The sequence below is a fragment of the Procambarus clarkii genome, chromosome 60 (assembly GCF_040958095.1).
Source record: "Procambarus clarkii isolate CNS0578487 chromosome 60, FALCON_Pclarkii_2.0, whole genome shotgun sequence".
In the NCBI taxonomy this organism is placed as follows: Eukaryota; Metazoa; Arthropoda; class Malacostraca; order Decapoda; family Cambaridae; genus Procambarus; species Procambarus clarkii.
The window spans coordinates 34322784-34346176 of record NC_091209.1 but is presented as its reverse complement, the minus strand read 5'-3'; the positions used below and the strand labels follow the sequence as shown (position 1 = coordinate 34346176).

The following is a 23393-nucleotide window of genomic DNA, read 5'->3' as shown; positions in this document are numbered from 1 at the left end:
AGCCCAGACGTCATTCAACATCTCAGGGTTTGTAACAGATGCAGGACCTCAAGTCTACCAGGTGGTACAACCATCAGTACGTTTAGGCAGGTACGTCTGTAGAGTACAAGCCATTGTGGTGGACAAAATACCAGTAGACCTACAAGTTCAAGGTCTGAGAGCAACAGCCAAATTCCTGAGAAATAGAGGAATAAAATTGGCAGATAATATTAAGTCTGATCACCTCACCGACTTCGGTCTCCTTGTAGGGACAGACTATTGTCATCGATTCATCGGTAGCCCTACTAAATATCAGGGTATAACCATGTTAAACTCTGCAGGAGGTAAATTACTCTCAGGCCCAGTATCAAGCCTGAGGAGACCTATGCCTGCAGATAAACAATACCAGTAGAAATCTAAATTTGTCAGCTGATTATATTTCTCCAGTAGCATTATACTAAGGAGATTACAGCTGACTATAGTAACAGAGGTTGATGTTAGTATCATCATATAAAGCTGAAGATGAGTTCATGAGGCTTCAGTGGCAAATCAGTGAACAGTAGCCTAAAACAGCTACAAGTCACTGCGACCAATGTCACTGAACCCACTGCAGTCTCAGAACCATACTTTACTTTAATGATGAGCTATTCAATCTTCTGAATCAATTAACTAAATTAAACCCCAATAAATCTGATGACTGATTTGATACATTTATTATTTAATCAAGATGTATTCCATGGGCCTCAGTGTTTATATATCAGTGACCAGTTACCTGAAGAAACTTCAAGTTATATCTAATGTCACTGATCTCACTGCAGTCCCTGAATCATACTTGACTGTAGTACTTGATCACATCCAGTCTTCTGGGTTAAATAATATGTAATAAGGCTTGAATATTAGCCTTTCAAGAGTTGACAGGGAAATGAAATCGCATTAGACTTCTAACCCCTACAACTCTAGTACGGGACATCCGTCCTGTACGAACAGACACACAAATGTGTGATTACTAACTACTAACATCAAATTAATCTAATAATTCGAAGGAGGAGTATCGGTGTTCGTCTGTTCTAAATAGGACTTCGACCCGTGAGCAGCCCCCTGGGGAATTATGTCGGAAAATCCGACACCATTTAATAATCATACAGATAATAGCTGCTGTATTACCAACAAGTTAACCATAGAAAACGTAACTTGTAGTGGAATTACCGTCTATAGAAAACGGGATATCATCACCACACACTATTATAATTCACCACCTATTATGGTGGGAATTATTCTTAAATACATTAGTCTTTGGACTTTACCATCATAAAAACATCTTATATAAATTAACTTAATTATCAATATTAAAGTAGAGTAAATGTGACCCTTCTATCACGTTCTGAAATCTGGACAATGTAAGCCAGGCGTCAGAGTGGAGGAAGGAGGGCAGCCATTGTTTATTGAGACCAGAGGCTCACACGGGAGCAAATTCGGCTCCTGTTAAATTTACTTGGACGTAGTGTTATGGAACCCAAAGGTGTACCATTGTCAACACGCTGTCTACAAATACAAGTTAAGTGTCTATCCGAAACCCGTTTATCATTCATTTATGGCCATTAATGTCAGGATATAGGGTTAGCCGGTTAGAACGCGAAATCGCCTCATACTAAAGGTAATTAAGCCAGGTCTTTAATGTTCCATGTACTGTATAGTGTTTTCTCTGATATAGCTTGTCATATATAGGATTCTGGCTTCACAGCTAGCGCACTTTTGACAGGTCAAGACGAGGGTGCAAGATTTTGTGCACCAGTTACTGGGTGATGGAAGCTGCCTCAAAGAGGATAATTTGGTGTCTACACCCTAGTTATACCTGGTGGACTAACCTGCTGTACTATAAGATAAGGAACCTCATCAATGTATGTAGTAGTTACTGTAGTTTGATTGGCTGCATATATATATAAACTATTAAACCCCCCCTAATGTGTAGAGGATCGATTTGTGAGATTATGAGATTATTGCAGAAATACAGTCCACTTATCATTATACAAATTGTTATCGAAGTATATAAATTAACGTAAATATAAATTCTATATATTCATATAAATTAAATAAATATAAATCTCACAGGTCGGTTACCACAGCCTGATTGGCAATTATATTAGCCTGACTGGCATAATCCTCTCTGACAATTATATTATCCAAACTGGCAATAATGAAATATTAGGATGATTGTCAATTACATAAGCATGATTTGTCAATTTATATCAAAAGGATATTTATTTATGTTGTGGTGCTCGTGGGTTCCATTACATCTATCAATGAAGAGTTTCAGATTAGGATTAGCATTTAGGAACAAGGTTTTGTAACCAAAGTATCACCTGTGTACTTCTGTATATTCGACCAAATATATATATAGTATCTTAGTGTCTGTGTTTATTTGTCACCATACTTTACGTAGCAATAGAACCGTTACAATGTAAATAGCACAAGAGAATTTGTAGAGCGACTTTATATTTAGCATGTTCAGAGATTTAAAGAGACATGCTGTGTGTTGTTTGAAGACAGTTTTATAGTTCTGATAGCAGATTTTTGTTGGTTGATGATGGGCTTGAGGTAATTTGCAGTGGATGAATGAACCCCAATGCACAGATACCATATGTTAAGATACCAACCCTAATTTACTAAAAAAAAAAGGCATCTAGATTTTTAGCTCCAGCCATTGCATTGCTCTACAACAAATCATTTGAACTCCAAACCTTTCTTGATATTGTAAAAAAAAAAAAATGCTAATTTAGTCCATAAAAGTGGCAATCTCACTGAATCAACAATTATACATATGTCAATTCCGCCAGTTTTGTCTAAAATATTTTAAAGACTTAATCTACAAACAGCTTTACTACTATTTAGCAAAACAAAATATACTTAATTCTTGCCATAATAGCTTCAGGCCCAAAAAAGGACCAGTCATGCACCAATTAGTATGATTAACTTGATATATGCAGCTCTTGGAAAAAATGGGTACCCCTGTTAATTTATTTGCTGACCTACATGAGATTTTTGGACACTATTAACACATTAACCTTCTTAAATTATAACATTACAGAGTAAGAGGTCACTCCCTTCAATACCTACAATCTTGCCTCATTGACAGGCTCTAGTATGTCTCTGTGAATGATTCCAATTCTCCCACTCTAGCCATTAACACTGGTGTTCCACCAGTCAGTATTCTTTGCCTTCTCGTCTTTCTCATCTCTTCCTCCCTTCCCAGCCCGGTCCATAGAATTACCCCAAATCTACCCAAATTCTCTTGTGCTATTTACATTTACAAAACCTTGTTCCTAAATGCTGAAGAAGAAATATGGTATACTGTATTTACTTACTGTAATGTTGGTGCTGAACGTAGAACATGATCAAACCTATTTTTACTCTGAAATAATGTAATTTCATATCGAAATTAGAAGTAAATATGTAGCAGGTGATGCCATAGGAAGTAGACGGTCCAAGCGACAAAATTGTGGAGCGACTTATCCAAGGTATATGGTCGCCTGGAGAGTGTTGCCATATCAGCCTCCTGTACACAGTGATCCAGTCGTCGCACTTCTTGCTCAAATTGTCGCAAATTTAATTAATGATATTAACAAGTAGAATGGGTATTTGTAAAAATATCTTTCATAAATAGCCACAAAACATGTGTCTGGAAGTTAAATCAACTTCACAGGACAATAATTTTGTTATATATGTACTAACGTTATTCATTTGTATGCGTTTGCTACTTAAACTACTTATGTCCTTTTCGTTCATTGAACACCGAACCCTACATGCTCTCTAATATATTGCTTAATTAATAGAGATTCACAAATAAAACTTATATTTGTATATGTTATCAGAAAGGCAGAGATAAAAAAGTTTTTGTGAATCCAGCACAGAGATTTTTTCTTATTAGAGAGGAAAGATATTCATATTTTAAACAAGGTTTTTTGGCCGACGCTCTCCCTATCGATGGGAACTATGATCTTTCGAAGATCAGTGTTAATTTAATCCAGATATTGTAATAAACGAAGTTTTCTATGTCATAATAAAGATAGAAATATAAGCTGCATGTTAATACTTTAGCATAAATATCACTGAAGTGAGACGATATATGCCTTTTTATAGTAACGTGATGGCTTCTTTAGGGAGTGTGAAGGCCTGAAAACAAGTGAATCAATTGTGTAATTCATTTGCATATGCAAAGTAACATCAAAGGTTTATGTCAGCATAAACACAGATGTAAATGATAATGTGACAACATTTCAAGAAAAATATATCTTAAATGAAAGCCAAAATATTGTTAAATAAATAGCTAATACCAAACCATCCCCGGTGTCCGGACACATGAAAACTTCCAATGCATCAGTGTTCTACCTGCCGGGCAATACAGGCTTCACAATTCACAAAAAATTTGAAATTCAGCGAGATGCATTGATAAAGGCAAAATGTTTTATATTTTAAATACAGATATAAACTTTGTTTTCAAACGTTTATTGTAACAATATCTCAAGTATAAGAATCAAGATATATTGTGGATTTAACAATTTCCTATAAAGTTGCAATGCTACCTTAATTGTATATGATCATCATATACAGTCAGAAATTAACTTTTAAAATATTTAGGTAAAGATAGCCGTATGTTAATTATGACTCAGGATCGCTTTTAAGAACTTAATTATAAACCATAATATTATAATTATAATAATTCATTGTGTTGGGGGACAAGAAGCCACAGTATATTCATACACAATAGGCTTTTATCAAGGTCATTCCTAAGGTCGAATTACTGACCCCGCCCAAGATGCAACCTCACAACAAGCTGACTATAACTCCTGTGTACCTAGTTACTGCTAGGTGAACAGTCGCAATACGTGAAAGGAAATGTACCCAACCATTTCTTTCCCGTCCAGGATTGGAACACAGAATTCTCGATTGTGCGTCGAGAACAAACATGACTGTGCTACTGGGACCCCTATATATATATATTCAGTGGCACCTTGACATACGATTGCCCATACTTACGATAATTTTGAGTTACGATGTAAATTTCATCGAAAAATGCGACTCGACATCCAATGGCGTCGTCGACTTCCGATATTTGTTGGTACACGTTTGAGACGACCGAGTGGTTCCCAGTCATGCGGCCGACCTGCCTCAGTTTACTACAGCTGCCCGCTTAGTGATGATCGCGCCTATAAGAAATTTCGCTTTTGTGGTGATTTTTTGCATTTTGAACATTAAAGTAATTATTATATATCACACCATGAGTCCCAGGAAAGTCTGTGGTAAGGCTCAACATATGAAAACTCATGGTAGGATAACCATAGAGCAGAAACAAGAGTACAGAATGTCTCTCCCTCAACAATTAAGAAAAGGTATGCAGCATAGGAAGAATTGCAAACCTTTGCTGAAACGACTCACCCAAATCAAGCTGCAGTAGGTCGTTGCCTTAACCTATTCAATGACACTTTTTATTTATTTATTTATTTATTTATATACAAGAAGGTACATTGGGTTAGAGAGAATACATAGCATAGTATTTACAATCTTGTAAAGCCACTAGTACGCGCAGCGTTTCAGGCAGGTCCTTAATCTAACAGATAATTTTAAGTAGATATATTCTAGCAGAATTAATAAAATTATAACAGATACATTGCAAGAAAAAAAAAGAGATGAGAGAGAATAGTAAGTATATTAAAGCTCTGGTTGATTACATTGACAACTTGATTGGTAATTTAAACAAGATTAACAGACACCGTATAGCATATTGATAGCACATATAAGAAGACAGTAATGATCACATTGGTAAATGTGGTGTTTGTGTGTTACTGAGGAAGTCTTGGTTGTAGGGTTGATGTAAAGCCATTGCTTGGTTACTGACTTTAATACTTAAGATGTTACATGACTAGTAGCTACCAAGCTTGGCGGGCGTCCTGTACACTCTGTTTACCTTCTCTGGCGTCTGCTCCGCCACACATAGAAAACGGATGGTACCATTTTCTGTGAACATGACATCCCTCCTTTTCTTTAAAAAGAATGAATACAGGATGTCTACCATGCTTGTAGCACAAAGCAAAGTTATTGACACAAAGTTATTAACATATCAAGAGATATTGCATACATTTAACATTAATTAAGCACACAAAGAATTTAAACAACTTAATCTTTACCACAAAGGATTTCAATGTTAAAAATACATATGCAATGTTAAACAAACATGAAAGAAACTGTAATACAAAGTTACAAAATATTGAATGAGATATCTGCATTATTCAAACAATATTAAATTTAGTTTAGCATAATAGGTAAATACTTTGCATTACATAGGAACACAATTAATCATCAAATCGTGTAGGGCGTTTAACATGACGTTTAGGACGAGAGTCCCCAAATACAATAATATCCCTTGATGAATTGTTTATTGAGTTATAACTCATTTTTTCTTTTTCTTTTGCACGACTTTGCATTTCATCATTTTCTACACTAGTTGGAATCACTTTGAAATAAGCCATATTACGTGTTATACTATTATCTCTATTACTAGCTGTTACCATAGTTCCTTTTACACTAATCACTTTATATGGTTTTGTATCATACGGCATATCTAGCTTTCCCTCTTTTTTTCTTTTTAACGAGAACAGTATCTCCAACCTTGATGAATTGTTCCTTTGCACGTTGATCATGAGCAATTTTCATTTTGCCCTTGGCTAGTGCATCCTTCTGAGCGAGACGTTTATCCGTTACCTCGGCTGGCATGACGGGTAGTGCGATCCTCATAGGACGTCCAAATAAAAGTTCGCCAGGCGACTTGCCCAGTGTTCCATGTGGTGTTGCACGGTAGTTCCTGAGAAAAGCATACATAGCTTGTTTACAGGATCGTCCTTCGGCATGAGCACAGCGTACCGCTTTCATGAGAGGTTACATGAATCTCTCAACTTCTCCATTTGCTTGAGGATGTAGTGGTATCACACGGCGGTGTTTGAATCCAATATGCTCAGAAAAGTTGACGAAGTCTTGTCCATTGAATGGCGGTCCATTGTCCGTCTTGACAACTTCAGGAATGCCAAAGTTTGAAAAGATCTTGTCGAGTTTCGGGATGACAGCCTTTGCAGATGTGGAAGTGATGATTTCTACTTCTGGATAACGTGAGTGATCATCAATGACTACCATCAAGTACTCTCCAGTTGGTAGCGGTCCGCAGAAGTCCATCGATACTTCCGTCCATGGTGCAGCAGGTAGTGGTGAAGGTTGTAGAGGTGTTGGTCTTGAAGTATCCACTGCAGCTTGGCAAGGGACACAGGCATCATGCATATCCTTTGCTTGACGATCAATGCCAGGAAACCACACCTTTTCTCGTAGCAGCTGTTTGGTCCTAACAAGACCTTGGTGTCCTAGATGTGCAAGCTTCAGAGCACGTTGCTGGAGAACAGCTGGAATGACGATACGAGTACCTCGCAGCACGGTGTCGCGTTGTTGCGTAACACTTAATTCTGTCTGGATGCGTTCAAGTGCTTTGAATGCATCTTGGTCAACTCCTGAGGGTGGGATGCGTGGAAACTTTTTCTTAGTCAATGCATCCACTGTTGCTTGCAGAGTTGGGTCCTCTAGGGTTGCAGTACGGATTTCATCAAGAGTGAGAGCCTTAGGGACTGCATCACAGGTTACAGAGTGTACATATTCCTCGGCAACTTGCTGATGCTTGGTGATGGTGAAACTGTTGGCAGGATGTCGACTGATGTAATCAGCGGGATTGCCTGCACCCGGCTTGTATTTCACCGTAAAGTTGTATGGTTGCAGACGAAGAGCCCATCTCTCAATGCGAGCTGGTGGTTTGGAGTTTGGATTATTGAAGATGGTCTCCAACGGTTTGTGGTCAGTGACTATCGTGGTGAAGGGCGCACCAAGCAGATACACATTGAAGTGTTCATAGCCCCATACAAGAGCAAGAGCTTCCTTCTCTGTCTGACTGTATCGTTGCTCAACATCTGTGAGAGAACGGCTGGCGTAGGCAATTACTACTCTGAAATCTGGTTGACCAGGTTTGTGTTGGGCTAAAACAGCACCTAAACCAACAGGACTAGCATCCACCGTTAACTCAGTGTCCATCGACGGATCAAAGTATGCAGCAGTCGCATTCTGTACTAGTGCATCTTTCACGGCATCAAATGCATTTTGTTCGATATCGCTCCAGTACCATGATGCATTTTTCTTCGGGAGCTCACGTAGAGGCTTCGTAATGGTAGCAAAATCTGGAATGAAGCGAGAAAAGTAGTTTGCCATTTCCAGAAAACTATGTACTTCAGTGGACGTTGAAGGAGGTGCAGCATTCTTGATATCTGCAACTTTCTTAGGATCTGGAGACAGACCTTTGTCACTAAGTACATGTCCAAAGAATTCAATTTTACGTTGATTGAACTCACACTTTGCTCGGCTTAACGTCAGATTCTTTTCTCATAAGCGTTGCAATGTTGCACGAAGAGCTTTGTCGTGTTCAGCTTGGGTACGGCCATAAACAATGATGTCATCAGACATGTTGTCAGCATTAGGTATATCTTGCAATACCTGGCTGATGATGTGCTGGAATACCTCGGCAGCACTGTTAATACCAAAACTCAGGCGCTTGTACCTATACAGACCTCGATGTCTCGTAAACGTTGTGATGAAGCGACTCTCATCATCAAGTTCAAGCTGATGATAGCCCTTGTTTAAATCTAACTTGCTGAATACAGTTGCACCATTCAAGCTGTAGATCATATCATCTACAGTGGGTGTAGGATGGCGTTCACGCATTATTGCCTTGTTGGGAACACGCATGTCCACACAAATGCGTATCTCATCTGGATTCTTCGGCTTTGGTGGAGTGACAATTGGGCTTACCCATGGTGTTGGGCCTGTTACTGGTTCAATGATATCTAGTTCCATCAGCCTATCCAGTTCGGCATCGACTTTCTTGCGAGTATGGAATGGTTGTCGGCGATGTGGTTGGGCAACTGGAATTACATCTGGGTTGATATGCAGATGTACTTTGCTATCAGTATAACAACCTATGGATTTAAATCGATCAGAAAATTCAGCAACAATAGCATCAACATTGTTTGCAGATTCCACTGCTACAGCATTAAAAAGCTAAAGTAGCCCCAATTTGGTTGAAGTCTTGTAACTGAGTAAAGACTCCTTTGCATTCCTAACAACATGGAATGTAGTAATGAGCATTGCATTCTTTGACTTAATCTCTGCAGTGAAAGTTCCAATCACTGGCAAGGCTACCTTTGAACCATAAGCAGTGGCTTTGCCATTATAGTTCTCAAGCTTGGGAACTGTTTTTTAAATTTTTTATAGTGGCACTCAGCAATGGTGTCAATGTTTGATCCAGTGTCAATGAGAACTTTGAGACAAATACCAGCAATGTATACTATAGTCTCTGGGTTGTTTGGAAGATCATTCCATTCTGTGATTGATTGTACTCCATAAGTATAATCACATTCACTGTCATCTGAGACTGGTTGTAATGAAATGTTGTCTTGTACATTATTAACATTCTGGATATGAGGTGCAATATTGTGTTTACCACCTCGACCCCTATGACCTGATCCTCGTACAGTGCTTTTATTCATAGACTGTGGTTTCTTGAGTGCAGAACGACACATAGCACCAAAATGACCTAGTTTTCCACACTCATAGCACTTCTTACCCTGAGCAGGACAAACATTACCTTGGTGTGGGTAGTCTCCTCCACAATTGTAACATTTATTGTTGACACCCTCTGATGTGAATCGTTGTGACTGCTTGAGTCTTGCTCCATGACTCCAGTTGTGCTGTGGCTCTCGGCTCAATTTACTGTTAGGTTTGCCATGATATCTTCTTTGATCACGGTGTCCTCCCTGAACCTTACGTACCTCGTCATTGTTAGTACCAGTGGCAGAACCGTTGTTGGCACTGCACTCAATGACACGAGCATCACGTGCAGCATCTTCCATTCGACGAGCCATATCCAGTATCTTGGTAAGAGAACTTTCATCATCAACAAGTTCTAGAGCTCTTCGACGGAGACGTGTAGATGTGCATGTTTCAATTATTTGCTGTTTGATTTCTTTGTCAACATCAGCAAACTCACAATGGGCTGCTAAACCCTGCAGACGTGTGTGGTATTGATCCACAGTTTCATTAGAGTGTTGTCTGGCTCTCCTGAAATGCATAATTTCCATTGCAGTATTTTGCCTTGGTTTGAAATGTTCAGTTAATTTGGCTTTGGCAATCTCATAATCTTTGGCTACACCAGTGTCTTTCAGTGTATCAAAGATGTCACAAACTCTATCACCTGCATAATGAAGTAGAAAGGCACGCTTTCTTTCAGCACTTTTGATGTCAGAAACTATCAACAAATTTTCAAACCTTTTAAGCCATTTGACCCACCTCTGTGACAGGTTTGTCTGGTCATAGTCAGGATCAAATGTGGGAAACTGAGGTATATTTGCCATTTTTACATTTTTACTGAATAAAAGTAAACTTATCACTTAAAATGTTCCTCAGAATACTAAACACTTACTGCACTGTATATGTTAGTCAAGAATTCACTGTAATTACTTTAATTTTGCAAAGCACACAAGCATTTTAATGCAAAAGTTCACAACAGTACACAATACAGCAGCAACTGACTTCTTACCTAGCCTTTGAGTACATGTGTGTTTCCTACTCACAGCAGCACAGCAGTTGGTACAGCAGTAGTTAGTAGTTGGTACAGCAGTTGGTACAGCAGTTGGTACAGCAGTCGGTACAGCAGTCAGTTCAGCGTGAAGAATTGTAGCACAGAGCGCGTTTCGTATACAAAACATCGAGTTTTGTATACAGCATCAAAGCGTCGTTTCGTATACTGCGTCGGCTGATTCCTCAGTACACTGCTTCTTCAGTCAGCACAGCTTGGGGTAGCACATAGCATTGGTTAGCACATAGCATTGGTTAGCACATAGCATCGTTTAGCACACAGCATTGGTTAGCACACAGCATCGGTTAGCATACAGCATCGGGTATGGTGCTCACAGCTTCTCTTCCTCCTCCAGGCAGCATGCTTCTCCCTTGTGTTTTAAACTGAACAAATACCTGCATTCACAGTTCATCCTCGTCGCCAATGTGTTGTTTGTGTGTTACTGAGGAAGTCTTGGTTGTAGGGTTGATGTAAAGCCATTGCTTGGTTACTGACTTTAATACTTAAGATGTTACATGACTAGTAGCTACCAAGCTTGGCGGGCGTCCTGTACGCTCTGTTTACCTTCTCTGGCGTCTGCTCCGCCACACATAGAAAATGGATGGTACCGTTTTCTGTGAACATGACAGTAAAGATGTTCAGAATGGGTACATAACGATAGGAGAGATTGGGTAGCAATAGATACAGTGCAATTTTAAAGCAACAAGGTAAAAAACTATGCAGATGAGATTAGGTACTTTTTAGTTTTGTTTTTGAATGACACAAAAGTTGGACAGCTTTTCAAATCATTAGGGAGTGAGTTCCATAGACTGGGTTCCTTTATTTGCATAGTGTTTACACAGATTAAGTTTGACTCTGGGGATATCAAAGAGATATTTATTTCTGGTGTGGTGATAATGGGTCCTATTTCATCTGTCCAGGAAGAGTTTCAGAGCAGGATTTGCGTTTAAGAAATGTAATTGTAAATGTAAATGTAAAAGTTTTGTAAATGTAATTGACACAAGAAAATTTGTGGAGTGAGATTATGTTTAGCATGTTAAGGGAGGTAAACAAGGGGGGCTGAGTGTTGTCTGAAAGCAGAATTTGTTTTTATTCTGATAGCAGATTTTTGCTTGGTGATGATGGATTTGAGGTGATTTGCAGTGGTTGAACCCCATGTACAGATACCATAATTAAGATAGGGATAGATTAGTGCATAATATAGAGAGATGAGAGCAGAGTTAGGTACATAATATCTGATTTTGGAGAGTATGCCAACTGTTTTAGAGACTCTCTTAGTTATGTGTTGTATGTGGGTGCTGAAGTTGAGTCTCTTGTCTAGGAATAGGCCAAAAAACTTTCCATCATTTTTATTGCTACTGTTTACATTATCTATCTGAAGCTGAATTGCATTTGTAGATTTGCTTCCAAATAAGATGCAGTAGGTTTTTTCTGTTAAGTGTTAGTTTATTGGTTGACATCCATAAGTGGACTTTTTATAGTTCATCATTAACAACATCATTTAGTGTATGTGGGTTGGGGTTAGAGTAGATGAGGGTAGTATCATCAGCAAACAAAATAAGTTTCAGAATATTAGAGACATTAGGCTGATCATTGATGTATATAAGAAATAGGAGAGGTCCCAAGATGCTGCCCTGTGGCACTCCAACGGTTATTGGTAGAGTGTGAGAGGTTATATTATTGATGGTTACACATTGGTGTCTATCACTAAGATAGGATTGGATATAATCCAGTGCATGGCCTCGGATTAAATAATGATGGTCTTTACGTAAGAGGTAATTGTGATTAACAGTGTCAAAGGCCTTTCTCAGGTCAATGAAGACTCCAATCGTAAACTCATTTTTGTCAAGGGCTGAGTAAATTATATCAAGGAGACTAATAATTGCATCGTTGGTACTCTTTTTGGGAGGGAAAGCCAAACTGACAGGGGCTAAGGATGTCGAATTTTACGAGATATGAGTAGAGCTGTTTGTTGATAATTTTTTTAAATATTTTTGATAGGATGGGTAGGTTTGATATTGGTCTTTAACTGTGATGCATCATTACAGACAAATGTTAAAATGAAGGGAAAAACAAATGTCTCTTGACAAATTTGTAGTGAGACAAACAAGCACTGAACCACAACCAGGCCCTAGTGGTATTCAAGCAAAAAGTAGGAGAGAGAGTACCCCAGAGAAAACATCACTGCCTTATGTGATAATGGAAGGGGACTCCCCTTCCAAACAGGAACAACTCTCTTCCTCCCCCCTCATCACCATCTTCCATACACCATCAAGAGCCCTCCATAAAGGTAAGAGACACTTTGGTACTGTATTGTAGTTAGAAATAACATTGTATTCAGTATAAAATGTATTTGTATGTTAATATTTTGGAGGGCGGGGAACAGATTAATTCAATTCCCTTTATTCCTATGCTTACAAAACAAGTCACAACCAAAAGGCTCAACAATCCCTGGCTTACAAAGGGAATACTTAAATCTATTAATAAAAAACATGACCTTGAGAAGAAGTATAGGTTAGGAATTGTCTCCAAAGAATTCTCAAAGAATTACTCATTATTGCTATCTAAGATAATTAGACGAGCCAAAACTAAATACTACGAAGATAAATTTACCCAAATAAAGAGCAACATTAAACAAACTTGGAGTACAATTTCACAAATATTGGGATCAAAGAAGTCTTTAAATAACAAACCGACTGTACTGTCTAATAGCGATGGTCAGCTTTCAGCCTCTGATTCTGCTATTGAGTTCAATAGGTTCTTCTCTTCCATTGGTTCATCCCTTGCAAATGATATTCCATCTTCCAGTACTGACATTAAGGACTATCTTACAGGTAACTATCCATAGTCTCTGTACCTAAAGCCTATTAATTCCACTGACATCAATGAGTTAATCCTTTCCCTTAAAACCAAGTCTGGTGCCCTTGAGGAGATACCAACTTTAATTTACAAAAAAGCCTCCAGATCTTTAGCCCCTGCTATTGCTTTGCTCTTCAACAAGTCACTTGAACTCCAAACCTTTCCAGATTTTCTAAAAAAAAAGCGAGAGTAACGCCTGTCCACAAATGTGGTGATCTCACAGATGTTAACAACTACAGACCTATATCAATCCTGCCAAACTTGTCAAAAATTTTTGAAAAACTAATCTATAAGCAGCTTTACTCATATCTAGCCAAACTCAATATATTTAGCCCTTGCCAATATGACTTCAGACCCAAAAAAAAGCACTAACGATGCACTTATTAGTATGCTTAACTCGATTCATACAGCTCTTGATAAAAATGAGTTCCCTGTTGGGTTATTTGTGGACTTGCGTAAAGCATTTGATACTGTCAACCACCAAAACCTTCTTCTTAAATTACATCATTATGGAGTCAGAGGACACTCCCTACAATACCTCAAATCCTACCTTACTGACAGGCTCCAATATGTTTCTGTGAATAATACAATTTCTCCCACCCTACCCATCAACATTGGTGTTCCTCAGGGCAGCATACTTGGCCCTCTCCTCTTTCTCATCTACATTAATGACCTTCCAAATGCCTCCCAACACCTCAAACCAATTCTATTTGCTGACGACACAACCTTCATTTACTCCAGTCCTGACCCCTTTGCTCTAAATGCCACAGTAAATACTGAGCTAAATAAAGTCCATCTTTGGCTAACTGCCAACAAACTCACCCTTAACATTGACAAAACTTTCTATATTCTGTTTGGCAATAAATCCTCTAATCAAATAAATCTCAAAATAAACAATACCCAAATTTGTAACAAATTAGATGGCAAATTCCTTGGCATTCTAATACTAAAATACGTGTTTCCTAAATAAATACTTTAATTACAAATATTTGAAAATATATGTTAAGTTTCTGAATTTCTGATGATATAGAACATATTGTGGTTTATAATTAAGTATTTAATAGCGATCCTGCATCATAATTAGCATATGTATATAAATCTACTTTTGTTTTGTGTATTAAAATGACTACATTTGCATGTTAATTTTTTATGTAAATGATGAAGATGATAAAGTGCAATATTATTGAAATTTTATAGGACGTTATTAAATCCTACATATATCTTAATTCATATACTTCAAAAATTGCATACTTTGCTCTCTCCATCGTACCAGCAAGTGGTGCAGTGCGATGTGCAGGTGGTGTTCATTACTGGGTGAACAGCTGTTCACCTAGTAGTAATTAGGTACCTCGGAGCTAGTTAATTGTTGTAGGGATGTATATCCTGAGGCACTGTATACAATGTTCACAACAGAATAATGATTAATCATTTCATGGTATACAACACATTGAGAAGGAATGAAGGTTAGATTCGAAAATTTGGTTTTTAATACACTTACACATTTATTGAGTATTTACTTCACCGTCATTCAAGCATAAGGGTATTACAGTAAGTTTCTCCATTATTATTTTTATTAATATTAATTGTTTTAATTGTTATTATTATTATTATTATTGTTAACAGGAGGAAGGGGGGGGGGGGTAATGGTTCACATGTTCACATTCCAATGCCCCCTTCCCAGGGCTGGGGGTGTGAGGGTGGACAATAAACTACCCACCTCCGGCAGCAGCTTGTCGAAGACGGAAGTGGAGCCTAGGCCATTTGTCGTGATAATTAGTGATGGCTCTTATTTTGATTATGGGTCAGTAATCCAGTTAAGCTTTTATTCTTAATATATATTACAATGCTGGTAAAATACACTTCTTGATGATGAGTATGGAGTACAAATGAACTCATTGTGTACCCTATACTCACAGGATGAGTTTAGGGTACACAATGAACTACCACTCACATGTTGGGTATGAGGTGCACAATAAATTACAGGTCACAGGATAAATATGGGTTGCACAATAAATTACAGGTCACAGGAGGGTATGGGTTGCACAAACTACTGATAACAGGATGAGTATGTGAAGCACAACAAATTACTGCACAGAAGATGAGTATGGGGGTGCACAAACTTCTGGTAACAGGATGAAAATGGGTTGCACAATAAATTACAGGTCACAGGATGGGTATGGATTGCACAAACTACTGGTAACAGGATGAGTATGGGTTGCACAATAAATTGCCGCACAGAGGATGGGTATAGGGTGCACGTAAATAAGACTCACAGGATGAGTATAGGGTGCGCAATAAACTACCATTCACAGGATGAGTCTGTAATATTCGTGCTCTATATTAGGGTAACTAAAATACACCTCTGTTTCCAAAATATTTTAATGACCAATATTTGCAAATATATTTTATGTTTCCAATTTGCTGATGATATAAAACATATATATATATATATATATATGTCGTACCTAATAGCCAGAACTCACTTCTCAGCCTACAATGCAAGGCCCGATTTGCCTAATAAGCCAAGTTTTACTAAATTAATATGTTTTCTCAAATTTTTTTCTTATGAAATGATAAAGCTACCAATTTCATTACGTATGAGGTCAATTTTTTTTATTGGAGTTAAAATTAACGTAGATATATGACCGAACCTAACCAACCCTACCTAACCTAACCTAACCTATCTTTATAGGTTAGGTTAGGTTAGGTAGCCGAAAAAGTTAGGTTAGGTTAGGTTAGGTAGGTTAGGTAGTCGAAAAACAATTAATTCATGAAAACTTGGCTTATTAGGCAAATCGGGTCTTGCATAGTAGGCATAGAAGTGAGTTCTGGCTACTAGGTACGACATATATATATATATATATATATATATATATATATATATATATATATATATATATATATATATATATATTTATATATATATATATATATATATATATATATATATATATATATATATATATATATATATATATATATATATATGTTTTATATCATCAGCAAATTGGAAACATAAAATATATTTGCAAATATTGGTCATTAAAATATTTTGGAAACAGAGGTGTATTTTAGTTACCCTAATATAGAGCACGAATATTACAGACTTATATATATATATAAGTCATATATATATATATATATATATAAGACTTATATATATATATATATATATATATATATATATATATATATATATATATATATATATACATATATACATATATATATGTATATATATATATATATATATATATATATATATATATATATACATATATATATATATATATATATATATATATATATATATATATATATATATATATATATATATATATATACATATATACATATATATATGTATATATATATATATATATATACATATATATATATATATATATATATATATATATATATATATATATATATATATAGGGGTCTTAGTAGCACAATCGTGTTCGTTCTAGACGCACTATCGAGAATTCCGTGTTCAAATCCTGGGCGGGACAGAAATGGTTGGGTATATTACCTTTCATCTAATGCGACTTTTCACTTAGCAGTAAATAGGTACTCAGGAGTTATAGTCAGCTTGTTGTGAGGTGGCATCTTGGGCGGGGTAAGTGATTCAACGTTAGGGATGACCTTGATAAAAGCCTAACGTGTATGAATATACTGTGGCTTCCTGTCCCCCTACATAATGAATTATTATAATCATAATATTATGGTTTATAATTAAGTTCTTAAGAGCGATCCTGCCTCATAATTAACATACGTCTATCTTTACCTCAATATTTTAAAAGTTAATTTCTGTCTGTATATGATGATGATCATATACAATTAAGGTAGCATTGCAACTTTATAGGAAATTGTTAAATCCAAAATATATCTTGATTCTTATACTTTATTTATTTATTTATTTATTTATTTATATCCAAGAAGGTACATTCGGTTTGTGAGAATACATAGCATAGTATTTACAATCTTGTAAAGCCACTAGTACGCGCAGCGTTTCGGGCAGGTCCTTAATCTAACAGATAATTTTAAGTAGGTAAGTTCTGGCAGACTTAATGAAATGATAACAAATACATTGCAAGAAAAAAAATGAGATGAGAGAGAGTAGTAAGTATATTAAAGCACATTGGTATATTAAAGCTCTGATTGATTACATTGACAGCTTCATTGGTAATTTAAACAAGATTAATAGACTCCATACAGATGATTAACAGCACATATAAGAAGACAGCAATGATCACATTGGTAAAGATGTTCGGATTGGGTACATAAAGATTGGGAGATTGGGTAGTAATAGATACAGTGCAGTTTTAAAGCAAAAGGAAAAAAACTATGAAGATGAAATTAGGTACTTTTTAGTATTGTTTTTGACTGACGCAAAAGTTGGACAGCTTTTCAATTCAATAGGGAGTGAGTTCCATAGACTGGGTCCCTTTATTTGCATAGCGTTTTTACACAGATTAAGTTTGACTCTGGGGATATCAAAGAGATATTTATTTCTGGTGTGGTGATAATGGGTCCTATTACATCTGTCCAGGAAGAGTTTCAGAGCAGGATTTGCATTTAAGAACAGGGTTTTGTAAATGTAGTTGACACAAGAGAATTTGTGGAGTGAGATTATGTTTTGCATGTTTAGGGAGTTAAACAAGGGGGCTGAGTGTTGTCTGAAAGCAGAATTTGTTATTATTCTGATAGCATATTTTTGCTGGATGATGATGGACTTGAGGTGGTTTGCAGTGGTTGAACCCCATGCACAGGTACCATAGTTAAGATAGGGATAGATTAGTGCATAATATTGAGAGATGAGAGCAGAGTTAGGTACATAATATCTGATTTTGGAGAGTATACCAACTGTTTTAGAAACTTTCTTAGTTATGTGTTGTATGTGGGTACTGAAGTTGAGTCTCTTGTCTAGGAATAGGCCGACAAACTTTCCATCATTTTTATTGCTAATGTTTACATTGTCTATCTGAAGCTGAATTGCATTTGTAGATTTGCTTCCAAATAAGATGTAGTAGGTCTTTTCTATGTTAAGTGTTAGTTGGTTGGTTGACATCCATAAGTGGACTTTTTTTAGTTCATTATTAACAACAGTATTTAATGTATGTGGGTTGGGGTTAGAGTAGATGAGGGTAGTATCATCAGCAAACAAAATAAGTTTCAGAATGTTAGAGACATTAGGCAGATCATTGATGTATATAAGTAATAGGAGAGGTCCCAAGATGCTGCCCTATGGCACTCCAACGGTTATTGGTAGAGTGGGAGAGGTTATATTATTGATGGCTTCACATTGGTGTCTATCACTAAGATAGGATTGGATATAGTCCAGTGCATGGCCTCGGATTCCATAATGATGGAGTTTATGCAAGAGCTAATTGTGATTAACTGTATCAAAGGCCTTTCTCAGGTCAATGAAGAGTCCAATCGGAAACTCATTTTTTTCAAGGGCTGAGTAAATTATATCAAGGAGACTAATAATTGCATCGTTGGTACTCTTTTGGGAGCGGAAGCCAAACTGCCAGGGGCTAAGAATATCGAATTTTACGAGATGGGAGCAGAGCTGTTTGTAGATAATTTTTTTCAAATATTTTTGATAGTATGGGTAGGTTTGATATTGGTCTATAATTGTTTATGTCTGCCGGATTACCTCTTCTATGAACTGGCGTTACTCTTGCTTTTTTAAGGATATCAGGGAAGGTATGACACTCAAGGGATTTGTTGAACAGCAGAGCTATAGGTGGCGAATGGGCATGGGAGGCGCTCTTGTATACAATGGATGGGATTTCACTGATGGTCCCAGCTTAGGTTTTTAGTGAGTGTATGATGAACACAACATCTGTCGGGCTGACTGGTGAAAGGAGAAGAGAGTTTGGATAGCTGCCTGAGAGATATGTGTCTGAGTCTGTGGGATTTTACTGGCAAGGTTAGCACCAATCGATGAAAAGAAGCTATTAATTTCATTCGCCATTTCTAAATTAGATGACGGTGTAAGGCCATTCTTAGAGAGTGTTATCTGGTTGTGGGAGTGTTGTTTAGTTCCTTGGATATTAGAGATGGTTTTCCATGTGCTTTTCATGTTGCCTTTTGCTTCTTTGAATTTAGTCTCATAATATGAAAGTTTAGCTTTTCTTATGATACTGGTAAGCACTGATGAGTATCTCTTAACTACTTCCTTTGTAACTAGGCTAATCCTAAATTTCTTTTCATATTCATGTTTTTTGTTTTTACTTGAGATATTGCTACAATAAACGTTTGAAAACAAAATTTACAGTATATCTGTATTTGAAATATAAAACATTTTGCGTTTATCAACGTATATATCTGAATTAAAAAAAATTCTGAATTGTGAAGCGTGTATTACCCGCCTGGCAGAACACTGATGCATTGTTAGTTTTCATGTGTCCGGACACCAGCGATGGTGTGGTATTGGCTATTTATTTAACCATATCTAGGCTTTCATATAAGATATATTTTCCTTGAAATGTTGTCACATTATCGTCTACATCTGTTTATGCTGACATATAGACCTTTATTGTTACTTTGCATATATGCAAATTAATTATACAATTGATTGTCTCATGTTAATTGGGTCCCTGAGCTAGCCATCAAGTGACTATGAAAGGCATATATCTTCACTTTCACTTCAGTTATATTTATACTAAAGTATTAACATGCAGCTTATATTTCTATCTTTATTATGACATAGAAAACTTCGTTTATTACAAAATCTGGATTAAATTAACATTGATCTTCGAAAGATCATAGTTCCCACCGATAAGGAGAGCGTCGGCCAAGAAACCTTGTTTAAAATATGAATATCTTTCCTCTCTAATAAGATATAATCTCTGTGATGGATTCACAAAAACTATTTTATGTCTGCCTTTCTGATCACATATACAAATACAAGTTTTATTTGTGAATCTTTAATAATTAAGCAATATATCAGAGAGCATGTAGGGTTCGGTGTTCAATGAACGAAAAGGAAATAAGTAGTTTAAGTAGCGAACGCATACAAACAAATAACGTTAATACCTATATAACAAAATTATTGTCCTGTGGAGATTATTTAACTTTCAGACACATTTTTTTTTTAAATATTAAATGTTTTGTGGTTATTTATGAAAGATATTATTACAAATGCCCATTCTACTTGTTAATATCAATAATTACATTTGCGACATCTTGAGCAAGAAGTGCGACGACTGGATCACCGTGTACAGGAGGCTGATATGGCAGCAAACACTCTCCAGGCGACGATATATCTTGGATAAGTCGCTCCTCAATTTTGTCGCTTGGACCGTCGACTCCCTATGGCGTCACCTGCTACATATTTACTTCTAATTTTGATATGAAATTACATTATTTCAGAGTAAAAATAGGTTTGATCATGTTCTACTTGCAGCACCAACATTACAGTAAGCAAATATACGATATTTCTTCATTACCTACGTAATGCTAGGAGGATTTTGGTAGATTTGGGTAATTCTATGGACACTTTACTGGTGGCCACTATGGTCTTTGGGCACCATACCAACTTATTTTTTTCAGGTATGGTGAATAAAACAGGTAGATAATTACATATAATAAGTGTATATAGCGTAATAACACCACAAACAGTATTGTTGGAGGAGAAAAATTAGTGTGTCTGGCCTTGAGGGCGGCGACCACCAGCTAACTGTGTGAGTAGCTACGTCTTTAAAAAAAATATAAAAAATTAAATGTTTATTCAGGTAAAGTACATACATACAAGGGGTGATACAAATATTGATGAATTTATAGATAGAGCTAGTACATACAATGCCTAAAGCCACTATTACCCAAAGCGTTTCGGGCACGAAAAACACTAAAGAATAAAACTTAATACTAATTGAGTTTAAAGTATAAAAAGTGTTGAGAAAATATAAAAATAAAAAAGATGGAACATGGCAGAAAAACAGCAAAAATACAATTCGGTCGACAAATACCATTGTTTAAAAATAACAGACATGGGTTGACATTATAGGGGTAAGGTAGGTTACAGGGAGTTAATTAGGTAGTGCTTAGTTTTTATCTTAAACTGGTTGAGAGAGGTACAGTCTTTAACATGATTGGGAAAGTCATTCCACATTCTGGGTCCCTTGATTTGTAGAGCATTTCTAGTTTGATTAAGTCGTACTCTTGGAATAAATGCGAACATTGGTGCGGTGGTCACGGTACTGTGTACGTTTAGGGGTGATCCTGGATGGCATGGGTTCGAATCATGGCCGGGACAAAGAGTTCTTGGTGATATATGGCTTGCATGTTCATGCAGCGTTCGCATATATATATATATATATATATATATATATATATATATATATATATATATATATATATATATATATATATATATATATATATATATATATATATATATATATATATATATATATATATATATATATATATATATATATGTCGTACCTAGTAGCCAGAACGCACTTCTCAGCCTACTATGCAAGGCCCGATTTGCCTAATAAGCCAAGTTTTCCTGAATTAATATATTTTTTCTAATTTTTTTCTTATGAAATGATAAAGCTACCCATTTCATTATGTATGAGGTCAATTTTTTTTTATTGGAGTTTAAATTAATGTAGATATATGACCGAACCTTAACAACCCTACCTAACCTAACCTAACCTATCTCTATAAATTAAGTTAGGTTAAGTAGCCGAAAAAGTTAGGTTAGGTTAGGTTAGGTAGTCGAAAAACAATTAATTCATGAAAACTTGGCTTATTAGGCAAATCGGGCCTTGCATAGTAGGCTGAGAAGTGCGTTCTGGCTACTAGGTACGACATATATATATATATATATATATATATATATATATGTCGTACCTAATAGCCAGAACGCACTTCTCAGCCTACTATTCAAGGCCCGATTTGCCTAATAAGCCAAGTTTTCATGAATAAATATTTTTTTGTCTACCTAACCTACCTAACCTAACCTAACCTAGCTTTTTTTGGCTACCTAACCTAACCTTACCTATAAATATAGGTTAGGTTAGGTTAGGTAGGGTTGGTTAGGTTCGGTCATATATCTACGTTAATTTTAACTCCAATAAAAAAAAATTGACCTCATACATAGAGAAAAAGGTTGCTTTATCATTTCATAAGAAAAAAATTATAGTAAATATATTAATTCAGGAAAACTTGGCTTATTAGGCAAATCGGGCCTTGAATAGTAGGCTGAGAAGTGAGTTCTGGCTACTAGGTACGACATATATATATATATATATATATATATATATATATATATATATATATATATATATATATATTTATATATATATATATATATATATATATATATATATATATATATATATATATATATATATATATATATATATATATATATATATATATATACCATTCAGGCTTGTTCGCATTTGTGTTCCTCACGTGTGCCCCAAAGAATGAGGTGATTTGGTAAAATGATATGCCCAAGATTACTATCCGAGTGCCGGCGGTGGGGTGGCTCAAATAGCTTCGGCTATCACCTCATTATGTTCGGTCGTGATGGTCAAGTGGATTAAGGCGTCTTGTACATACCAGTTGCGTTGCTCCTGGGAGTATGGGTTCGAGTCACTTCTGGGGTGTGAGTTTTCAGTTGCATATTGTCCTGGTTACCATTCAGGCTTGTTCGCATTTGTGTTCCTCACGTGTGCCCCAAAGAATGAGGTGATTTGGTAAAATGCTATGCCCAAGATTACTATCCGAGTGCCGGCGGTGGGGTGGCTTAAATAGCTTCGGCTATCACCTCATTATGTCCGGTCGTGATGGTCAAGTGGATTAAGGCGTC

The 23393-nt window shown here is 36.4% G+C and overlaps 1 long non-coding RNA gene across 1 annotated transcript; it reads left to right on the top strand.

The window, feature by feature from the left end:
- The first annotated feature begins 793 nt into the window (after positions 1-793).
- LOC138353999 (uncharacterized) lies at positions 794-2384 on the top strand. Its single transcript, XR_011223377.1, has 2 exons — positions 794-1633; positions 1739-2384. It is a non-coding gene; the product is annotated as an uncharacterized lncRNA (long non-coding RNA).
- The last annotated feature ends 21009 nt before the right edge of the window (positions 2385-23393 follow it).